At 43.6% G+C, this 23,956-nt stretch overlaps 1 pseudogene; it reads left to right on the plus strand.

The window, feature by feature from the left end:
* Positions 1-45: 45 nt before the first annotated feature.
* Positions 46-23,956, plus strand: part of LOC124003322 — a 62,257-nt pseudogene continuing 38,346 nt past the window's right edge.

The following is a 23,956-nucleotide window of genomic DNA, read 5'->3' on the forward strand; positions in this document are numbered from 1 at the left end:
TTTGGTGTAATCCAAAAGTTGTCACTGATTGAAATTCTGGACAGGTAACTAGTAACTAACACATTACATTTAGAAAGGAGACTAACCTACCCAACCCTGTTCCCTCTGTCTCTGTGTGTGTGTTGTGTCCAAATGTGTGGCGTCCTTGGGATGCCAGTCCTTGCACTTCTGAATACGGGCTACCTCCTCGAATTCCCCACAGTGGCCTATAAACCCATGTTTATGCATCAAAAAAAGGCGAGGAGGACGCACAACCAACCAGTGTGGAGTGCATGCTATAGCTGTGTTCTTTTCCACTGCGCAAAAAATAAATCTAATTTCCAGTCCGTTTTAAATTTTTGGTTTCAGGTAAAGGCCTAACCTGTGCTTCATAGCCTAAACGCAGGATTGTGGGGGTGAGGGTCTGTGGGGGTGAGGGTACCCATGTGCAAAGATGTCAGACGAGAGACAGGTGATGCGCTCTCTGCATACATCCCGTCTTCAACAGAGGGAGCACAGCCACGGAACGTGCGGTCGAACAGCATGAGGTGAGCGATTCTTCCGCTCATCATATCTAAGCAGAACAGGGACCATGAAAGCAGCAGCGCGGAGATTTGAGCAGCTGTATCGTCCTACGGATACTTCAGATATCCTTTCAGTCGAAAAGCGTTCTCTTCTTACCGACGTTGAATGACAAGGCGGAATGGCAGGTGGACGTCGAGGACTTGTGGCCCCACAAAACACTTTTCTCGAGAACATCGTCCGACGATCCAATGGTAGGAATGTGTTCGTTTTTATTTTGTAGGAAGACACACTGTGGATGATAGCCTATTGGCCAATCATTGAAAAACATGCATTTAATTATAGCCAAACTCCCAGGACAACTAACCGTCAATTGACACCGTTTTTAAACATTTTTGATTAGCCTATTTGATTTATACATTTATACAGCCAGCATGCTATGAACATAATGATTAAACAATTCTAACTAATTGCATTTAATGGATGTTGTCTTTACAACAAACAACTCGAATGAATAGCTGTCTACCATTGGTATTCCTTACCAGTCACCTTTACTGCACCTAAAAATAAACCAAAACATCCACTGTATTTCACACGATTTGCGCATTAAATAACTAAATTAGTAGATTAACATTATCCTCTTGACATACTTATTAGATTCATGTTTTAAACCCAAATTACAAGTGTTTTTCAGATAGTCTAGAATTTGTTGGTTTGTGGAGGCACCCAGACTTGTTGGGCAAAATTAATCCGTTGACTTATTCAGAAAGTGACATGCTTGCCACGGGAGCTTTTGTTTTGGTTAATTAATTTATCTGTTTTTAACACTGTTTTTTTGCCTCTTGCTTTAATCACTTTTCTTTTGAATTTTTCAGTTTGGACATTATCACATAGACAGACAGGTATAAACGATGTTTTAAAGTAGTGTCATGTCCCCTTTATGTTCTTCCCCAAATCATCCGCCATAGACTTGTTTGTGTTCTGTAGACCCATTTTTCTTTTAATCACATATGGTGAATAGCTTCACCCTCAAATATTCCCTGCACTTGCTTTCCAAGTTTTCATTCCTAATACTATCCTATGTGGAATATTCTCTAGTAGATATACTCCCTCCAGTTTCCCTACTTACTCCCCATGTTTTCAAGGCGTTGTCAGTCTTGTGAAACATTATGTTTGACATACCCAATGTCTGTGATGGTCTCTGGATGGTCTCATGTCGGGCTGTGTTGTCAATATGTATGAAGAATACATATTTTCTTAAGATAAGAGCGAGATTAAGTATACTGTAATGGGGGATTTAGGATCAGCGTTTATTGCCTTTTAGATCACAATGAATAAGATGACAGGGTGGACCTGATCCTAGATCAGCACTCCTGATCTGAAACGCTTGAAACATCCATCCCCTGAGCGTGCAAGACAAAAGAGAGGAAAACATCTTATGTTCTCTCTACCCCCACCCCATTATAGACACATAGGTTATGTATAAGGGTACCAAGACCACTTCACAAATGGGGTAGTCCCTACTCATAGTTTGCTCAGAGTTTTTCGGAATGGGGCAGCTAAGGTCGAAGGGTAAAACACTCAGCTACTTGAAATGTGCTGGCTCATCACCTAGAACTGGGTCATTTAATGACACTGTAATGAATGTAGTCTTACAAGTGACGCCTGGCGATTAAACACAGCACCTTCTGAGGTCACTGCTACCGCTGTATCACTGCCTACCGAGCCAATAATAGACAATGTTATAATGATTGGCACCACTGCCCCAGCCAATGGTAATGTTAGTCAGGTTGCACTGAAACAGACAAGACACCATTTACCAGGCTTAAAGTTGTGGTACAATGGATACCAGCACCTGAATCTGTCCAATACTGAATCTGTCCAATACTACACAAGAGGGATTTGTGGTGTTGTATCGTAACCCCTTTAAACACTGTCTAAGATCCAACTGGTTTGATGTAGTAGATTTCTGTAAATGAAAAAGTATGAAATAATCAGGTTAATATTGACCGATAATATTGGCAGATGATGTATTAGTCATATCGGCCGGGCTCTAGCCATAATTGAACTATCCTTGGTAAGACAACAGTGAAAGTGTTGGATTTTTCACTGTCACATTTTCCCTCTTCTCTCAACCTTGTTGCAGTAGCCTCGGATTCAATTTCCACAACAAGTAAAACATCTTTGCCAATATGCTGTATATCATCATGGCAAAGCTTCAGATGCTTCCTTTCACCTGCTTCTATAGTGGAGTTCGACATGGATTTCATGTCCAATAAATTCTACATTCACATACTATAGTTGGCAGTAGATATTTAGAAGTATGGTAGTATATTAAGTATGCTTCAAACGTACTAAAATACCTCACAATTGTAATAGCTGTGTCCTCAGTCGTGTTTTGGGTTGCACTTTATTTTACAGTGCGCTAATTTGTCTACCTGATATTTATCTAGATAAAAAATATATGTACGGTAGATGGTAAGTTATTACTCAACAATATGCCGTAATGCTCAGCATTACAGTAATAATTGGTTTTACCTAACTCTAACTTGTTAGCTGACTACCAATTTTGATTCAACATTTATTTTGATATATTTATTTTTAGAATATAAGGTACAAAACACAATCAACATCAATATTACAATAATGCAACATCTATGTAAATATACCCGGTTAGCCAAAAGCTCATTTGAACCCATGGTCCCAGGGCAGGTAAGTAAGGGCAGTTACACAGCCACAATACACATACTCACTAAAACAATACAAAATACCAATACATTACATCCAATGATATATAACTCTCAAAAAAAACGATCATCAACTGTTACCTTACACACAAGGAACCACAAATAACTTATGTGCATTTCGCTACACTCGCACTAACATCTGCTAACCATGTGTATGTGACAAATAAAATGTGATTTGATTTGTATAGCTTTGGATAGATTTGAGCCATGATTTCAATTTCAATGTAAAAGTACAATAATGAGTTCATGAAATAAAGACACGTAGGCCTACATCCAGTTACCTTATAACTTCCAAGTCAAATAATGAGTTACCAGACAGTTAATAGTGCTGTAGTAGTTTCTATCAGTTCTTTCTGAACCAGGTTTCATGTTGTTTTCCCTCCCTGGGCAGATACCAACTTTGTTCTGGGCAATGCCCAGATTGTGGACTGGCCCATTGTGTACAGCAACGACGGCTTCTGCAAGCTCTCCGGTTACCACCGTGCTGAGGTCATGCAGAAGAGTAGCACCTGCAGGTACTTATGACTGCATTATGGCACCACTGATTTTGTGGGTCAGCATTTTGTTTCACTGACAGCAATACTATACAGTAGAGTATAAATACAGTATATCTACATGAACATATAAACATATCGGGCTGGTTTCCTGGACCCAGATTAAACCTACACCTGGATTTAAAGGGGCAATCTGTATATGCTACATCCGTTTTTAGATTTAAATGATAATATATACCCATTATTGAATACAACCTTCTTGAAGATGCCTCATTAGCTTTTCAAATGTCATACCCCATCAGAACCCAAAATAAAAGCTTTTTTTACTCCTTTGTTTGTAAAGATTGTTATTGTAAACAAACACTATATAGCCTCAAAACAAGGTAAAAACAATCATTTTAATACCACTCTAAGCCCCATCCCATAGCTTGTTAACCAGAAACAATGACAGGATGCCCGCTTTATTGCATGAACTGCAGATTGGCCAATTTAAAGGCATACTCAATGGAAAACTGGAGAAAATTGAACAGGTGTGGGACAGACTAAATGATTGATTAGGGGAATAGGAAATCAGCTGGGAGCTAGGAAAACGGAGAGAAATATAAAATAATAAAAACATGACAGTACCCCCAACGGCACTCGAGGAGGAATCCTGGCGGCAACGGAGGAAATCATCAATAAGTGAACGGTTTCCTCATAACCCTCCCAATCCACTAAGTATTGAAACGCATATGATCCAATTGTAAATAGCGATAAGGACAGGGGGGGATAAGACCCTTGATAAACGGTAAAATACGGAACGGACCAATACATTTGTCGTATTGCGAGTGGACCATCTGGCCGCAGGACTCTTAATCCTACGTTTATTGGCGGCTCTCATCTGTGCCCTGTAACGGCAAAGTGCAGACCTCACTTCCAGGTGCGCTCACAACGTTGGACAAACGCTTTGGAGGGACTGGACATGAGAACAGAGGAGGCTGGTATAAACATAACAGCAGACGAAGGAAGCGAGTTGTGACATTCTGCCCAGGGAGCTGTTCTGCCCAAGACAGGGTTTCTGAGGCTGCGTAATCAAATTGTTTGCTGACCGTTAGACTGGGGATGAAACCCGGAAGATAATCAAATAAAACTGTGACAAATAAAAGCGTCTAAGTTTCTGACACAGATGATTTGCCATCTCCATTTAGCAAATGAAATGTGCCGCCTTAGAGAACCTATCGACAACCGTAAGAATCATCTTCCAGGCAGACCGGTAATGAAGTCTAGGGCTGTGAGACCATGGTTTCTGGAGGGAGAGTTACCCGACTTAGTCTGGCGCAGTCCGAACAAGCAGCCACGGAACGGCGCGTGTCAGCTCCTGAACCAAAAGCGCTGGCGAATAGACGCAAGAGTGCCTCGGCACAGCTAAGGACATGTGCGTGAGTGCTTGCCTCTGAACCTGTCTTTCAATTCCCCAGACTGTCAACCCGACAACACGCCCATAAGGAAGAATTCTCAGTAGAAGCATGTAAACAGACGGGAATCATTTTTTTGCTACCCGGATAAGAAATCTGCCCAACAGTTGCGGGCATTAAGTCGTTTGGCAGAGATGGCTCAACCTTATGGTCTGTCCAACGACAAAAGGAGGTTTTCGCCATTTGCAATGGCGAGCAGTTTTTACCCCATCATAGGATGGCGACCGATGAAAAAATAATGGATGAACCTTTGTTGGAAGCGCTGGGATAGAATGGCTAGTTTCAAGCGTCAAGCTCGACAATGTTGTCTAGTAAGGAGTAACGGGATTTTCTTTTATTCCCTGGGCGGAACCGGACCACTTAAAACACGTCTTGACAGAAGTAAGAGCTGTGACAGCAACTTGACCGGAATATGAGCCGATAGAAATTAGCGAAACCTAAAAAGTGCTGCAACTGACACGTGACCTTGGATCACTGACAGCTTGGACCTTAGCGGAATCCATCTGAATGCAGCGGAAATTTCACTGCCTTCATAGAGACAATTCTCTAAAAGGCGCTGTAGAACTCAACAACATGACAGTGACGGTGATTCGTGATAGAAAAAACAAAGTGTTCAGCACTCTCAGAACATCATTTAATGATTGAATTATGAACGGATGAATTTTTCTCTGAACGAGATGGTAAGCGTTACGAAGGTCCAACTTAGTATGGCTCCTGCAAATCTCGAAGGCTGATGACATCGGATAACGATTCTTAACCGTTATGTCATTCAGCCCTCGATTGCAGGGCGCAGAGTATCCTTTTTCTTAACAAAAAGTTGATTAAATAATCCTCGAGATCGTTCGGGAGCCGACAGAGAGTATAGTCTACCCCGAGGAGGAGTGGTCCCCGGAATGACCGGTGAAGGAAGGGAGTTGGCTGGGACCGACTTGCGCAGATCATGATTTCCTCCGGCACTCCTGTCAAATGCCAGACAGAAGAAATGGGAGGGATGGCAGACATTAAACACTTCACATGACAAGAAACGTTCCAGGATAGGATAGAATTACTAGACCAATTAATAGAAGGATTATGACATACTAGCCAGGGATGACCCAAAACAACAGGTGTAAAAGGTGAACGAAAAATCAAAAAGAAATAGTCTCACTGTGGTTACCAGATACTGTGAGAGTTAAAGGTAGTGTCTCAAATCTGATACTGGGAAGATGACTACCATCTAAGGCAAACATGGGTGTAGAACAAAGGAATGTCATTTTCGAGCCCAAAACAACCCTCAGCCCCATCAATCAAGAATCCAGCGTATAGTAGAAAGGTGAGCTCTGGTGTGGACATGAATTGACAAAATGTCCATCAAATCTGTGGCAGATCCTCCGTTCCTTCCTAGTCGAGATGTGCATTCCCAGCTGCATGGGCAGTCTCTGAGCCAGAGGAGGGAGATGGTTGCGATGCGGAGCAGGGAAACACCGTTGGACTCTCTCACATTGGTGACAATCTACCCGTCGTTTATGCGGATGGCGAGAGCAATCAAAGAGTCCATGGAATGCGTGGAGTCCTCCAGAAAACGAGCGAGCAGCGCCGGCTCGTTCCAGTCAGAAGATTTGGATCGATCACCTTGGCATAGGGAAGCCAGGGCCCTAGAAGCCTCCCTACCAAAAACTGAAGTAAGGAGTGAAATGACGTAATCAACCCGAGCTCTCTCGCTAGATATGTGTTGGGTTGGAGAGAGAACACAATATCACACTGGGTGAGAAAGGAGCTGGGCTTAGCAAGGTGGGTTATTAACCCTAGGTTCCGGAGGCAGGCCAGGAAGTAACAGGTGGCACGAGACGAAGACTCTGGAACTGTCCAGAGGTCACGGCATGGCGAGCAGCAGACAATTCCTGCTCGTGTCTGCCGAGCAAGCGTCTGTATGTGGGTCCATTCTTTGGTCGGATCCTTCTGACTTTAATCCAGTAAAGTAAATTTACAATCATAAGGCATAATTCCACTCGTGAGAAAGATCAAGAACTGCAGGTTGCCTCGGGAAGGCACTTGAACGTAGCAGACTCAGACACCTGCTCACCACGCAGCATCTGAGGGAAACACGACACGGAGTATACAATGGGTAGATAAAAGGATTCCAGGAATAGACTTAATCTGGGTTCGGGAGACTGGCCCATAAACGTATAAACATACAGTACATTCTATACATTAGTAATCATATTGTTACTCCAATACAAATAAGACACAAGTTGACCATGTTTGGTCCATGCAAATTCAGGTTATTTCAGTCTACAGCAGTCAAGTGTTTTGGAATGGGAGAAAACGCTATAGGCACTAAGGAATTCAAATGTGCCTCTGAAGTAGCACACATACTTTGTCTTTCTGTCAATTCAACATGACATTCGCTGTGAACAGTGCTTATGCGGATGGCTTAACCATGATATTTGTGCGCCGCAATGTTTTTCGCGAGGCCTTTGTAGCTTGGATAATTAGTTTCAAGAATCCGAATGTATTATCCAGTTTTATTTGTGTTGTATGTGAATTAGCACCAACAATGCCCTTTTCAGTTTCATGTATGGGGAGCTCACAGACAAGGAGACGGGTGAGAAAGTGCAACAGACCTTTGAGAATTATGAGATGAATTCGTTCGAAATCCTCATGTATAAGAAGAATCGTAAGTGTTTCTTTGCTCTCTGTTGATTGAATCGTGTCGAATGTAATTGCTACATCAATTACTTATGAGACACATTAGAATATGAACAGATATCATGACGTCATTTTGTGTTTCCTACAGGGATGCCGGTGTGGTTCTTTGTTAAGATCGCTCCTATCAGGAATGAGCAGGACAAGGTGGTGTTGTTTCTGTGCACCTTCAGTGACATCACTGCATTCAAACAGCCCATTGAGGATGACTCTGTGAAAGGTTGGCGTGACACTGAATTTGAGACAATCTAAGGAAGATTCTAATGAGGACAGGATCAAGCTGAGGATAGTAGATACAATTGGTTTTGGAGAGCTGCAAATGTGGGTTGCTGACATTATTGAGAGAAATATCACAGTGCAGCATTTCACATTACGACTTCCATTTTTGTCTGATAATTTGAGCCAGTAATGTTGGACTTTCTCAGAATTCCGAATCAACCACTAGCTAGCCCTTGTCTTTAGGCAGTTCATGTAGACCTGAAAGAGATGGATAGGTATACGCATGTGGTAATAGTTGCATTTGCCATCTAATAAGCTATGAAGCATTTCTGCAATACTGAGTACACCTATCAAATCTTTTAAGACTTACAGATTTATAGATATGCCAAATTCAGACTGAATTTAGCTCTGTGTCACATTTGTTGAAATGCAGCATGATTCCGTCTTGATTTCAAGGCTAAAGGGAGTGGATATGGGTTGATTTGGTGTTCCACATTTCTTTGACTCTGTCATTCAGGATGGGGTAAATTCGCCCGACTCACACGGGCTCTGACCAGCAGCCGGGGGAGTGTTGCAGCAGCTGGCGCCCACCGTCCACAAGGGCGAGAACGTCCACAAGCACTCTCGTCTGGCTGAGGTAGAGTGTGCCTCTGTCCCTGTTGATAAGCACTCATCCGCCTAAGTGTTTCTGGAAGGAGCAACCGTCTCATATTTCCAAGCCCGCTTCTGTTTAGCCTCAGGTGAAATGCCTAATCCTGTCCCCAAACTCACTCGCTACTTCTGAGATAAATTAAGTGCGTCTTTCAGTTCCCAAGCAGTTGACCGCAAGCCCTTGGCCACCTGGGCAACTGTAACTCTGCAGACAGACACAACTCTAATATGAAGGATCACTCTATATATAGTCCTGACCATAAACCCTTATGGCAGAAGTCCCCAATTACATTCAGCTGTGGGCTTGAGCACATGGTCGGAGGGCAGGAACATAATTATAAATAATTTGTACACTGCAAATTGACCGCAAGAAGCTGAAACAGATATAGTATTTGACAAAGAATTTGTCCCGTGGGCAGCCCATTGGGGAACCCTGTCCTATGACCTTCGCTGTGGAGTTGTGTAACCTAAATGTACATTTACATCACTTATTTAGCAGACTCTCTCATTCAGAGTGACTTACAATAAGTGCACTAACTTATAATCAGTGCATAAAAGGACAGAGATGTCGACAAGAGCAGGATTCAATTAAATCTGCCTCAGCATTGTTTGACTTGTTTACAGACTTGATTATTACTGTACACTCTTTTTACTCTGAATAATGGAGCCGTCTATGCTACTGTCTACAGTGTATATGCCATACTGCAATGCTGGTTTGATTGAATAGTCCTTAGTCCTCTGAAAATCGCTAGGCTAGAAATAAAGCCTCTAGTCCTCTGATATCCCAAGGGGACTGACTGTTTGGGTAGATATCTCCTCTGACATCTTCTGGGACTAGCCCAAGATGTCTTACCACCACCATCTTCTAGCAACATCCTGTTTCTTGAAAAATGGTGGAAAAGCTAATTGTGTTTAGATGGTCGGATAAGGTGCTCTGTTTACTAATGGGGAGATGTGATTGCTAGTTTAGGTAAAACAAAATGGCTACCATTTGTTTATTTGTTGATCCTGGAAAGTTCCATCAATTTATTTTAAAAAATATGTGAGGGAGAGAGGAATTCCACTCTTATTTTGTATGTTAAATTGAGTGGGATAGAGAGATATGTCACACTATCCAAGAGATACCGAGAGATTAAATCAAGGCAACACTAAACTGTCTTTCTGTGGTCCAAAAGATGACAGAATGTGGTCATTATATTGCCATGACTTACTATTTTATATTATGAGTGTTATGTCAAAGTTATCGCTCTCATACAATAAGAGCCACTGTCATAACAAACTAAAATGTTGTCATATTTTTTGTGTACACTAAAGTAAACATGCACACCTGGAATGGTGAATAGCAGAAGAAACAAATTACACACTGGTCCAATTCAGTGTCAGCCTGGTGGAACCAGCCTGATCGCGGTCACCATTCTACTCAGCGATGGTTGGTTCCACCAGGCTATTAAAGGTAGCTAGCTGCCAAAACATTGACTCATTCATGACTCGTTACCAACCGTTTCTTAACCAAACTTAGGTCCTCCAGCTGGGCTCAGACATCCTCCCGCAATACAAGCAGGAGACGCCTAAAACTCCTCCCCACATCATCCTCCACTACTGCGCCTTCAAGACCACCTGGGACTGGGTCATCCTCATCCTGACCTTCTACACAGCCATCATGGTGCCCTACAACGTCTCATTCAAGGTCTAAACTCCATTCAACTACTCACTTTCCCTAACCCTTACCTTAACCCTTACCCTAATCCTTACCCTAACCTTAACCCTTACTCTAAACTCCAAACCAAACCTTAGCAAACTGTTTATTTATTTTTTTACTCTGTTTTTGTGTACTTTTATTGACTTATGTACCAGCTGTAAATTGTCACTCAGGGATAACTTATATTCATTCTCTACTACTTAAATAATAAAGGTTCTCTACTCTACTACTTAAGTAATAAAGATTCTCTACTCTAAACCTCCAGACCAAGCAGAACAACGTCACCTGGCTGGTGGTGGACAGCATCGTGGATGTCATCTTTCTGGTGGACATCGTGCTCAACTTCCATACCACGTTTGTGGGACCAGCCGGAGAGGTCATCTCGGACCCCAAACTGATCCGGATGAACTACGTCAAGACGTGGTTCGTCATCGACCTGCTCTCCTGCCTGCCGTACGACGTCATCAACGCCTTCGAGAACGTTGACGAGGTCAGTGGTTTGTTTGTTAACTGGGGTCTGTGTGTTTGTGGATGGATGGATATGGATGAAGACACACAGACAGACACACAGACAGACACACACATTGTTTTATGGATCTGGAAAGCTCACCACATCGTTAGCTCTTGGAAAGCTCACCACATCGTTGGCTCTTGGAAAGCTCACCACATCGTTGGCTCTTGGAAAGCTCACCACATCGTTGGCTCTTGGAAAGCTCACCACATCGTTGGCTCTTGGAAAGCTCACCACATCGTTGGCTCTTGGAAAGCTCACCACATCGTTGGCTCTTGGAAAGCTCACCACATCGTTGGCTCTTGGAAAGCTCACCACATCGTTGGCTCTTGGAAAGCTCACCACATCATTGTAGCGTAATACATATATGTATATACTGTATTCTATTCTACTGTATCTTAGTCTATGCCGCTATGACATTGCTCATCATATATTTGACATGTTCTTAATTCATCCTTCCTTTACTTAGATTTGTGTGTATTGGGTATATGTTGTGAAATTGTTAGATATTACTAGAAACACAAGCATTTCACTACACCTGCAATAACATCTGCTAAACATGTGTATGTGACCAATAAGATTTGATTTGATTTGACACAGACTGTGAAATTGACTATGACCGCTATTCACAACTAGTTTGGGTTTTGGTTCAACAACACAACCCCAAGCTCGGTTTACTGAAGCGAAGCGCCTCTCCTCAGATAAATTAACTCAAGCGTTAATCTTAATTTACAGCAGACTTCAAGTGTCGCTTCAGTGCTGGGAATCTTCATCTGCACTGATGAAAGGTCACATAGGGAGAGTCATTTTGAGTCCGTTTGAATTATTTGTGACTTGAAATGTCTCTAGGGTTTTCACGCCCATCCATAGGGACTGCTGGCGTTGGCCAAGCTTTCGAGCGATAATGGGACTAAATGCTCTGTGATACTACCAGATTCTTTAGAAATGGCATCTTGACTATAGGGCCTGGATTCAAATAATCACAGATCACAGATTTCTGACAGTTATTTTTGCAGAGGCTTTTTTTTAACCCATTGTCAGTTGAAATCCCAGACTGTAAAAACGTACTATTACTTTGAATCCTGTTTTTAATCCCCGTAAGCAGGAAGTCGCCCCACTGTGTATGATGTCATATTGCTGAGTATACCTTTAACCTCTGTGTTCACCATTAATCACTCTACAATACAGTCCTACCCACAGCCAGCTGAGTCATATCAAATTGAAACAGAAAATAGATATGACTGAATAACACCAGAAATGTGCATGTTTTGGTTCAAAACAATGATGTGGATGACTTCGCTTTCTGAATGGTACTCTAATACAACTTCTCAGCAGTAGAAATGTCCTCCCCTGCAGTTGCCTAATGGTTGCCTTAGAGTTGCCAGATAGTCAAAGATTTAAACACCATCAGACAACAAGGTTGCTGGGGAATACTGTGAATAGAGGCTGAAAAGTCAGAGAAGATCCTTCTAACATGTTAAAAAAGAACACAGGAATTGAAGGCTGGTAAAACAGCACATTTTTCTGATGCCTCTTCGAGACATTCTGTAGTAAAACACACTGGAAGTAAACTTGACACAGAGGCCTTTGTAGGATGGCCCAGATCGTCTTGATTCACGCGCTAGTCTTGATAACCTTAAAGCAATCAATAGATGCTGCAAGTGATACCATTCTAACCTACGCCCAAGTACAGTATTATCAGCATAAAAATAACTCTGTACTACAGAAGGCACAGATAAAGGTCAATATTACATTTAAATAATGAATAAAAAAGTGCTTCTGTCATGTTTTGTCTTAGATTGTCTTGTCATTTTGCTTTTCCTCTGTTCATTTTCCCCCTGCTGGTCTTTTTAGGTTCGTTCCCCTTTTTCTCTCTCCCTTCCTCTCTCTCTTCTCTCTATCGTTCCGTTCCTGCTCCCAGCTGTTCCTATTCCCCTAATCAATCATTTAGTCTTCCCACACCTGTTCCTTATCTTTTCCCCTGATTAGAGTCCCTATTTCTTCCCTTGTTTTCCGTTCCTGTCCTGTCGGATCCTTGTCTATTGTTCACCGTGCTGTGTCTGTGTATCGCCCTGTCGTGTCGTGTTTCCCTCAGATGCTGCGTGGAGAGCAGGTGTCTGAGTCTGCTAGGTTCAAGTGCCTTCCCGAGGCAACCTGCAGTTCTTGATCGAGTTTCCAGTCTGTTCTCGTCATTACGAGTGGAATTATGTCTTATGTTTGTAGAATTACTTTTCTGGATTAAAGACTCTGTTTTCGCCAAGTCGCTTTTGGGTCCTCATTCACCTGCATGACAGCTTCAAAGGTCAAACAACAAACATAGTATCCAATTATAGCTTAGCTAACAAGTCAAAACACTGCTTTTGGCCTTAAACTCTGGGCATTGTAACTTAGAACCAAAACGAAAGTGCAGAAACCACCATTTTTCCTCTCCAGTGTTATGTACTGTTGTGTTGTCTGCCTGTTGTTGTGCGAAGGGTGGTGTGCCGAAAGATTATAGCACCCCCACAAAGCCTATGGGCGCTGCATGTGCCTTTGCTGCACTTGTCAATGCCAGTTATCCTTCCCTTTCAGTCGGTGCTATGCCTCATATATAAGCACGGTGCAGCTAGCAACCATTCTGCTCCTCTGAAGTGACGGCTTTCAGCACAGTGGCCATGTTTGTATCCAATGACAATTGTAGGGAGACATTCAAGTTGCCACAGGGACACATTTGATCTTTTTCGTTTTTTTCTCAGCTTAGAACGAAGCAGAGCTTCCTCTCTCCCTTTCATTGAGGAGATGGGTTTATTGTCGTTGAACGTAATTGCATTATGAATGTGTCCCTGGTGAACTGAAAATTGCTCGAGGCAAACGTGAGCAGAGGCTAGTGAGCTTACATAAACCGCACTGCATTATGTTTTGTCTTAAGTACTAAATGTAGATTCACCCTTTCAGGAAACGTCAGGCCCATGCATTTTGCATCTCAGCCTCTCTGTGCAGAATGCCACACTGAGTCTTAAATGTTTTAGGGAATCTAGATTCGATGAGCAGTTAGTTTCACATCACATCACATTTTGACTTTTGAAGACACCAAGAGCTTGATTCAAATTGAACATGCAGAAGAGGGTAATGGGATTTTTGATAAAGCCACATACTAGGGACTCATTCAAATTCTGGAATTAAATCTCCAAATGGTTCAGAAACCTGTCGTCCCTAGTACTCATTCACATACCGTTATCTGAGTAAGATCCTGGAACATTAATTGTGGGTGCCTGCTCCGTGCCCATCTATGAAAACAAAAGTAACCCCTGGCTAAATTCATTCCGATATTGTACTTTCCAGAGGTTGGTCCAGGACCCAAATAACCGTTATTCTGTCACATGGCAGTGTGGAATTCTTCACTAATCAAGCTTCTGTAGCAAAGTTATGTTTTGTAGAAGTAGCATGTTGTAAAACATACCCTCCAGCTATTATTTTATTTGATAGATAATGGCATTGTATTCATTATCATCAACACAACAGGGAACTGCACCATGGTACCAAATCCATATGCAGGATATACTGTACAGTGCTTTAGGGAGTTGAGTTCCACAGGGTTCACTGTTGGGACCCTTCCAGTTTATCTTTAATCAATGAATGAACAGTTAGTAAAATAGTTAGAACCATGAACAATGGATAATTGGCATGTTAGTAAAGCTCTACTTTTCATTCTCTCTCTTAGCCTAACCATGCCCCTCTTCTTTTCTACCCATCAGGGCATCAGCAGTCTCTTCAGCTCCCTCAAAGTGGTCCGTCTGCTCCGCTTGGGCCGGGTGGCCCGTAAACTGGACCACTACATTGAGTATGGGGCCGCTGTCCTGGTCCTGCTGGTGTGCGTCTTTGGCCTGGCTGCCCACTGGTTGGCCTGCATCTGGTACAGCATCGGCGACTACGAGGTCATCGACGAGAACACCAACAGTGTGAGGATGGACAGTTGGCTCTACATATTGAGCGAATCGGTGGGGACACCGTACCGCTTCAACGCCAGTGGCTCTGGGAGGTGGGAGGGCGGGCCTAGCAAGGACTCAGTCTACATCACTTCCCTCTACTTCACCATGACCAGCCTGACCAGCATCGGCTTCGGCAACATCGCCCCCACCACCGACGGAGAAAAACTCTTCGCTGTGGCAATGATGATGATCGGATGTGAGTAAGAACCCTACCCATTAACTTTTACTGTTGTCAAAGGAGGTTGGTAGGTGGAGACATAGGAGGACGGGCTCATTGTAATGACTGGAATGGAATAAATAGATCCTCATCAAAACCATGTTTGATACCTTGTCACCGATTCCAGCCATTATGATTATATCTCCGCCCACCAGCCTCCTCTGACTGCCGAATTATCTTTATGAAAAATACAACACAATTGACATTTCATTAAGAAATACCATGCCAGATGTGTCCCTTGCTTCTTCAGGGAGAAGTATTGTTAACAGGCCAGTATGTCTCTGAATCCTTGATGAATTCAGTAGAAGATAGCATGCTGTTTAATGCACTTACTATACAACTCAATCACAGCTAAATGTACCATCAAGTTATTACAGATAAATGCTTGACTGAAGCATTTATGAACATTGTGACGGTTCTAATCAGTTCCCGAAAAGACACAGGTGACTAATTTCACATGGGGCTTAAGCTTTATTATGGACAAGCCAATTTGTTTAATTTTGTGCTGTGAAGATTGTACATATCTAAAGGGGATTTTCAAATCCTTTCATCCATTTTGAGCTAGCAAATGAGTGATTCATCACGTGCCCATGGTTACAGGATTACTCCTTCTACTGGAGATGCGATTGACACAGTTTTGTCCCGGGTCCTATTGTGGGATATTGCATTAGCTTTTCATAGAACCCTGTTGTGATTTTAAATTGCATTCTCAATTGCAACGCAGGCCTCAAGATTGAGGAATGTGATGGATTGCAGAAATGAAAAAAAAGTTCTTATTATCTTCATTGTCTACCTGGAAATAGACATAAAATGTAATAAGATTGGGAAAACTGTGGCAGGCATCATCAGTTTGCGTGCTAGTGTCATGCTTGAAGTTTGCCAGTATAAAAAGTTTCACATGACTATGGATAGACCAGTAAACTTCAACATCCCTGTGATGTAACACAGTTGCGAAATAATGAGGTAAGCGTGATCTGCACCTTTCAACTACTATTCCACCCCAGAATGCATTGCTGACCATTTAGTATACATTATGATCCATACTGACTTGTGACTTGGTATCAATTTCTGAGTGTGAATCAAAACCACAAGCCTGGTGTTCGAAGCGTCACTCTCCAACCAACAGACCCTCATTTTATTAGCTTCAATATTTTAATACATACTGTACACTGTAAGGGTTGTTGAAATTTGGGGGGGAAAGTTATCCAGCTCAGGAAATCAATTTGAGTAAAAAACAACCACGCAATGTTATGTAGTTAAATTATAACATACATGGTACAACCTGAATAACTAAGTGAAGCGGTTTTGGGATTTTTTTCACATCACACAGCATTGTTGTGTTTGTGTTGCAGCAGCAGATGAGGGGGAGTATACAGAGGTTTGCTCAGCACCTCGGGGAGAGACTGGCACTGCCCAGGGATGACAGTGATGCAGGGTGGCAGGTGACAGTGGAAGCGAGAGTGACAGGGGGGCATGGGGTCATGCTGCTATTCCTCAGTGGTGGGAAGACAGTCTGCCACCCACAGCCTGGAAGCTGGACAGAAGCTTAGTCATGCAATATGTTGCCAGTTGAGTCGCCTGCCTGTGTGTGTGTGTGTGTGTGTGTGTGTGTGTGTGTGTGTGTGTGTGTGTGTGTGTGTGTGTGTGTGTGTGTGTGTGTGTGTGTGTGTGTGTGTGTGTGTGTGTGTGTGTGTGTGTGTGTGTGTGTGTGTGTGTGTTATGGGTGGGATTTCGTTTGTGTCTTGGTCTGTTTGTGAGGGAGTGTGTAGTGTATTTCCTGTATGTGTGTTTGAGCAGTCATAATTGTGTTGGGGGATCCTTTGCATGGGGTGATGTAAGTTTTCTTTAACAATCAGTCTTCCAGATAGATGACACAGACACAGGAACCTTGGTATAAAACTCTTTAGTAATAAAATGCAATTGCAGATATAGATTCACATACAGAATATCTCAGTAGTCTATAGTAAAGATCAGTGTGGTGAAACAGGAGACAACACTCTTTATACAACCTACCGTCAATCATACCTTAACATTGTTGCATTGGATTAGATACAAAGTATCTAAGATGAGAAAAACATGTCTAGACTATCTCGGCCTTGAGCCTGTGTGACTATCAGAAGGTGCAGGCAGTTCTCAGCCTGGGAACAAAAGAGGTACAGCTCCATTTACCCAGTACTTTTCCATCATTACTCATTGCAAGCATACAAAGGTTATCACATATATACAGTAATCATGGCATTGGTGTAGCCCCACACCTGATCCCCAGGGTAAACCACAACAATTGTGTAAACTGTCGCCATAAAACACAGAGATGCGCTCAACCCGTTGCATTTTGGCGGTGTCCAGAGCTTATGACACGGCGGTTGTTCCTGGCTGTCACGGTGGTCTTGTCTCAGTGCAGCCAGCCATGTCATACCCTTCTGTGTCCTCATACGACGCCAACGCTCTTCTCCCGCTTCTCTCTCTCCCACACGGCTTGTTAACTGATTATTTACACAGAGTAAACATTAAGAACACCTGCTCTTTCCACGACAGACAGACCAGGCGATCCAGGGAAAAGCTATGATCCCTTATTGATGTTAAATCCACTTCAATCAGTGGAGATGAAGGAGAGGAGACAGGTGAAAGGAGGATTTTAAAGCCATGAGACATGGATTGTGTATGTGTGCCATTCAGCGGGTGAATGGGTAAGACAAAGTATTTAAAGGAAAATGCATCATACAGGGGTGATTTCTGTACTTTAAAAGTTACACATTTTGAAACCTGATTGCTGATAAGCAAAACATTTTGGTACTATATGAACAATGGACTAATTAAACAAATACCAAAATGTGTTTTTTGGGTGGAATTTGAACGGGGTATGGTAGTAGGTGCCAGGTGCACCGGTTCGTGTCAAGAACTGCAACACTGGTGGGTTTTTCATGCTCAACAGTTTCCCGTGTGTATCAAGAATGGTCCACTGCCCAAAGGACATCCAGCTGACTTGACACAACTGTTGGAGGCATTGACATCAAAATGGGCCAGCATTCGGTTCCACGCCCCAACAAATTTAGGCTGTTCTGAGGGCAAAGGGGGGACAACTGAATATTAGGAAGGTGTTCCAAATGTTCAGTATACCCGTGTGTATCAAGAATGGTCCACTGCCCAAAGGACATCCAGCTGACTTGACACAACTGTTGGAGGCATTGACATCAAAATGGGCCAGCATTCGGTTCTACGCCCCAACGAATTTAGGCTGTTCTGAGGGCAAAGGGGGGGGGGGACAACAACTCAATATTAGGAAGGTGTTCCAAATGTTCAGTATACTCAGTGTAACTGCCAGAGGGTCATCTGCCATGATTTCCATTCCAAAGTACACTGATGTGTTCTTATCTACAGGTGGATATACTGGCCTGTACTTTGATGCAATAGCTTCTTCTTAAAATATAGTAGCAGTGGTAGTATTTTTGTGAATTTAAACTGCTTTAATAAGTCTGCTTTTAGGATTTCTGCCCAGGTCTTTTAAAAAGGAAATAGCTCTGCCATTTGATGTAAGCTGAGAGTTAGCTAATACTTCTCCTTTTCGAGTTGATAAAGTCATGTTCTCTTTTTTTGGGCCAGTAATGATGACTTGTTTGAACACAAATTCAACATAGCAGTTGTAATCCTCAAATAGAATACATTATGGAAATGTTCTCAAAAGAGGAATTGACTAAAATGAGAAAATTCACTTCATATACAGTACCAGTCAAAAGTTTGGACACCTACCTAGGTATTTCTTTATTTTGACTATTTTCTGCATTTTAGAATAATAGTGAAGACATCAAAACTATGAAATAACACATATGGAATTATGTAGTAACCAAAAAAGTGTTAAACAAATCCAAATATATTTTACATTTTTCAAAGTAGCCATCCTTTGCCTTGATGAAAACTTTGCACACTCTTGGCATTCTCTCAACCAGCTTTGTGAGGAAGTCACCTAGAATGAATTTCAATTAACAGGTGTGCCTTGTTAAAAGTTAATTTGTGGAATTTATTTCCTTCTAAATGCGTTTGAGCCAATCAGTTGTGTTATGACAAGGTAGGGGTGGTATACAGAAGATAGCCCTATTTGGTAACAGACCAAGTCCATATTATGGCAAGAACAGCTCAAATAAGCAAAGAGAAACGACAGTCCATCATTACTTTAAGAAATGAAGGTCAGTCAATCCGGGAAGATTTGTGCAGTCGCAAAAACCATCAAGCTCTAAGATGAAACTGGCTCTCATTAGGACCACCACAGGAAAGGAAGAACCAGAATTACCTGTGCTGCAGATGATAAGTTCATTAGAGTTACCAGCCTCAGAATTTGCAGCCCAAATAAATGCTTCACAGAGTTCATTACATTTACATTACATTTAAGTCATTTAGCAGACGCTCTTATCCAGAGCGACTTACAAATTGGTGCATTCACCTTATGACATCCAGTGGAACAGTCACTTTACAATAGTGCATCTAAATCTTAAAGGGGGGGTTGAGAGGGAATACTTATCCTATCCTAGGTATTCCTTAAAGAGGTGGGGTTTCAGGTGTCTCCGGAAGGTGGTGATTGACTCCGCTGTCCTGGCGTCGTGAGGGAGTTTGTTCCACCATTGGGGGGCCAGAGCAGCGAACAGTTTTGACTGGGCTGAGCGGGAGCTGTACTTCCTCAGTGGTAGGGAGGCGAGCAGGCCAGAGGTGGATGAACGCAGTGCCCTTGTTTGGGTGTAGGGCCTGATCAGAGTCTGGAGGTACTGAGGTGCCGTTCCCCTCACAGCTCCGTAGGCAAGCACCATGGTCTTGTAGCGGATGCGAGCTTCAACTGGAAGCCAGTGGAGAGAACGGAGGAGCGGGGTGACGTGAGAGAACTTGGGAAGGTTGAACACCAGACGGGCTGCGGCGTTCTGGATGAGTTGAAGGGGTTTAATGGCACACGCAGGGAGCCCAGCCAACAGCGAGTTGCAGTAATCCAGACGGGAGATGACAAGTGCCTGGATTAGGACCTGCGCCGCTTCCTGTGTGAGGCAGGGTCGTACTCTGCGGATGTTGTAGAGCATGAACCTACAGGAACGGGCCACCGCCTTGATGTTGGTTGAGAACGACAGGGTGTTGTCCAGGATCACGCCAAGGTTCTTAGCGCTCTGGGAGGAGGACACAATGGAGTTGTCAACCGTGATGGCGAGATCATGGAACGGGCAGTCCTTCCCCGGGAGGAAGAGCAGCTCCGTCTTGCAGAGGTTCAGCTTGAGGTGGTGATCCGTCATCCACACTGATATGTCTGCCAGACATGCAGAGATGCGATTCGCCACCTGGTCATCAGAAGGGGGAAAGGAGAAGATTAGTTGTGTGTCGTCTGCATAGCAATGATAGGAGAGACCATGTGAGGTTATGATAGAGCCAAGTGACTTGGTGTATAGCGAGAATAGGAGAGGGCCTAGAACAGAGCCCTGGGGGACACCAGTGGTGAGAGCGCGTGGTGAGGAGACAGATTCTCGCCACGCCACCTGGTAGGTGCGACCTGTCAGGTAGGACGCAATCCAAGCGTGGGCCGCGCCGGAGATGCCCAACTCGGAGAGGGTGGAGAGGAGGATCTGATGGTTCACAGTATCGAAGGCAGCCGATAGATCTAGAAGGATGAGAGCAGAGGAGAGAGAGTTAGCTTTAGCAGTGCGGAGCGCCTCCGTGATACAGAGGAGAGCAGTCTCAGTTGAATGACTAGTCTTGAAACCTGACTGATTTGGATCAAGAAGGTCATTCAGAGAGAGATAGCAGGAGAGCTGGCCAAGGACGGCACGTTCAAGAGTTTTGGAGAGAAAAGAAAGAAGGGATACTGGTCTGTAATTGTTGACATCAGAGGGATCGAGTGTAGGTTTTTTCAGAAGGGGTGCAACTCTCGCGAACTGAGTTGTCAGTTCAAGTAACAGATACATCTCAAAATCAACTGTTCAGAAGAGACTGCGTTAATCAGACCTTCATGGTCTAATTGCTGCAAAGAAACCACTACTAAAGGACACCAATAAGAAGAAGAGACTTGCTTGGGCCAAGAAACACGAGCAATGGACATTAGACCGGTGGAAATCTGTCCTTTGGTCTGATAAGTCTAAATTTGAGATTTTTGGTGTGTGGTTAACACCGTGAAGCAAGGAGGAGGTGGTGTATTGTGTAGGGATGCTTTGCTGGTGACATCAAGTGCTCACCATGTGGGAACTCCTTCTAGACTGTTGGAAAAGCATGTGTGTGCAAAGTGTGCAAAGCTGTCCAAACCTTTGACTGGTACTGTACATTTGAAGTGTCATGCTTTCAAACGGTACCTTATTGTAAATGCAGATGGTGCCAGGTATTTGTCTATTTTGTTATAGTGCACATTTTCCCTTCTTTGGCTCATTGCTCGCTCAGTGGGAGTGACGCGCCCAAGGGGGGGGGGATACAGGACTCAACCCATTCTGAAAATAAATATGAGCTAAATCAGGTAGGCTTGGCTGAAGACAATGGGTATTATGCATCAGACTAGTGATGCCAATGTAGTGCATTGAAATACATTTTATGAGCCCACTGATACAATCCTAGTGCTAGTTTATACTGATTCTGAGTTGTCAGCAATTGAAAAATTGCCAAGTAGAACATTTGTTTTGGCGCTTGGCACCCAGGGCCAGTACAGAATGACAGGGGACCACTTAGGTAGGTTGACTGACATCCTGCCTACCCCTAAAAATACGTTTCAATGGAGATTCTGATTCATGCAACTGCCACGATAGCCACTAAAGATTTTGACCTTTTGGTGTAAATCACAAGTTAGCTGGTTCAAATCAAATCGAATTGTATTGGTCACATACACATATTTAGCAGAGGTTATTGCGGGTGTAGCGAAATGCTTGTGTTCCTAGCTCCAATAGTGCAGTAGTATCTAACAATTCACAACAATGCACACAAATCTAAAAGTAGAATAATGGATTTAACAAATATATAAATATTAGGACGAGCAATGTCGGAGTGGCATTGATACAGTAGAATGTAAAACAGTATATACATATGAACTGATCAAAGCAGTAAGTAAACATTATTAAAGTGACTAGTGTTCCATTATTAAAGTGATCAGGGATTCCATGTCTATGTATATAGGGCAGCAGCATCTAAGGTGCAAGGTTGAGTAACCGGGTGGTGCCCGGCTAGTAATGGCTATTTAACAGTGATGGCCTTGAGATAGAAGCTGTTTTTCAGTCTCTCTGTCCCAGGTTTGATGCACCTGTACTGACCTCGCCTTCTGGATGAAAGCGGGGTGAACAGGCCCTGGTTCGAGTGGTTGATGTCCTTGAAGATCTTTTTGTCCTTCCTGTGACATCTGGTGCTGTAGTTATCCTGGAGGGCAGGCAGTGTGCCCCCGGTGATGCGTTGGGTAGACCGCACCACCCTCTGGAGAGCCCTGCGGTTGCTCGCGGTGCAGTTGCCACATCCGGCGGTGATACAGCCCGACAGGATGCTCTCAATTGTGCACCTGTAAAGGTTTGTGAGGGTCTTAGGGGCCAAGCCAAATTTCTTCAGTCTCCTGAGGTTGAAGAGGCGCTGTTGCGCCTTCTTCACCACACTGCATGTGTAGGTGGACCATTTCAGATTGTCAGTGACGTGTACACCGAAGAATTTGAAGCTTTTCACCTTCTCCACTGCGGCCCCGTCGATGTGGTTATGGGCGTGCTCCCTCTGCTGTTTCTTGAAGTCCACGATTAGCACCTTCATTTTGTTGACGTTAAGGGAGAGGTTATTTTGCTGCCATCACTCCGCCAAGGCCCTCACCTCCCTGTAGGCTGTCTTGTCATTGTTGGTAATCAAGTTGGAGGCGTGCTTGGCCACACAGTCATGGGTGAAAAGGGAGTAACAATACAGGAGGGGCCTACAGGAGGGGCCTGCGCACACACCATTGTGGGGCCCCTGTGTTGAGGATCAGCAAAGTGGAGGTATTGTTTCGTAACTTGGGGGTGGCCCGTCAGGAAGTCCAAGACCCAGTGGCACAGGGCAGGGTTCAGGCCCAGGGCCCCGAGCTTAATGACGAGCTTGGAGGGTACTATGGTGTTGAAGGCTGAGTTATAGTCAATGAACAGCATTCTTACATAGGTATTCCTCTTGCTCAGATGGGATAGGGCAGTGTGCAGTGCGATGGCAATGGTTCAAGCCTAACACAAGTCCTGGGGAATATACGATCACAGGGGGTGTTTTGGACTCGTATTGTCTCACACAACCAGCAGACACATTCGGTGTCAATGATCTAGAACAAAAGCTCTGGGCAACATGCCATTCCAACCCTAGCACACGCGCACACACACACACACACACACACACTCCTCACTCTGACAGTTAGCTACCTGCAGCTAAAGCCCAGCTTGCTGCCTTATCCAAGTGTCACCAAAGAGAGACCCTGTGCTTGACGGCAAGCCCTAATGGTGATCACTCCCCCCATGAGGCAACATTTGGAGTTGAGAAGTAGTGAGAGTTTGTGCCTTCAGGGCAAGGTGATTACACTGTGAGGAATGACTGTGTGCGAGCCAGCCTGGAATAAGCCCCAGACATGAGCTTGTCAGCTAGCTCTGGGTTTAATTTAGATTTAGGAGTCACACTTAATGTGTTGCACGGACAATCAAACACACTGAGTGTTAGGACCACTGCATGGTACTAGATTTGTGGGAAGTTGTTGCCATGGCAACCAATGTCCAGGTAGATCATTTTAGCTCATTACCGTAGTAATTTGTGATTATCTTAACAATCTAAAATTACTCTAAATCTGCTGTGCCTTATTACTTGGACTGATCTTTTTATTGATG

This window comes from Oncorhynchus gorbuscha, linkage group LG18 (assembly GCF_021184085.1).
Source record: "Oncorhynchus gorbuscha isolate QuinsamMale2020 ecotype Even-year linkage group LG18, OgorEven_v1.0, whole genome shotgun sequence".
Taxonomy (NCBI): Eukaryota; Metazoa; Chordata; class Actinopteri; order Salmoniformes; family Salmonidae; genus Oncorhynchus; species Oncorhynchus gorbuscha.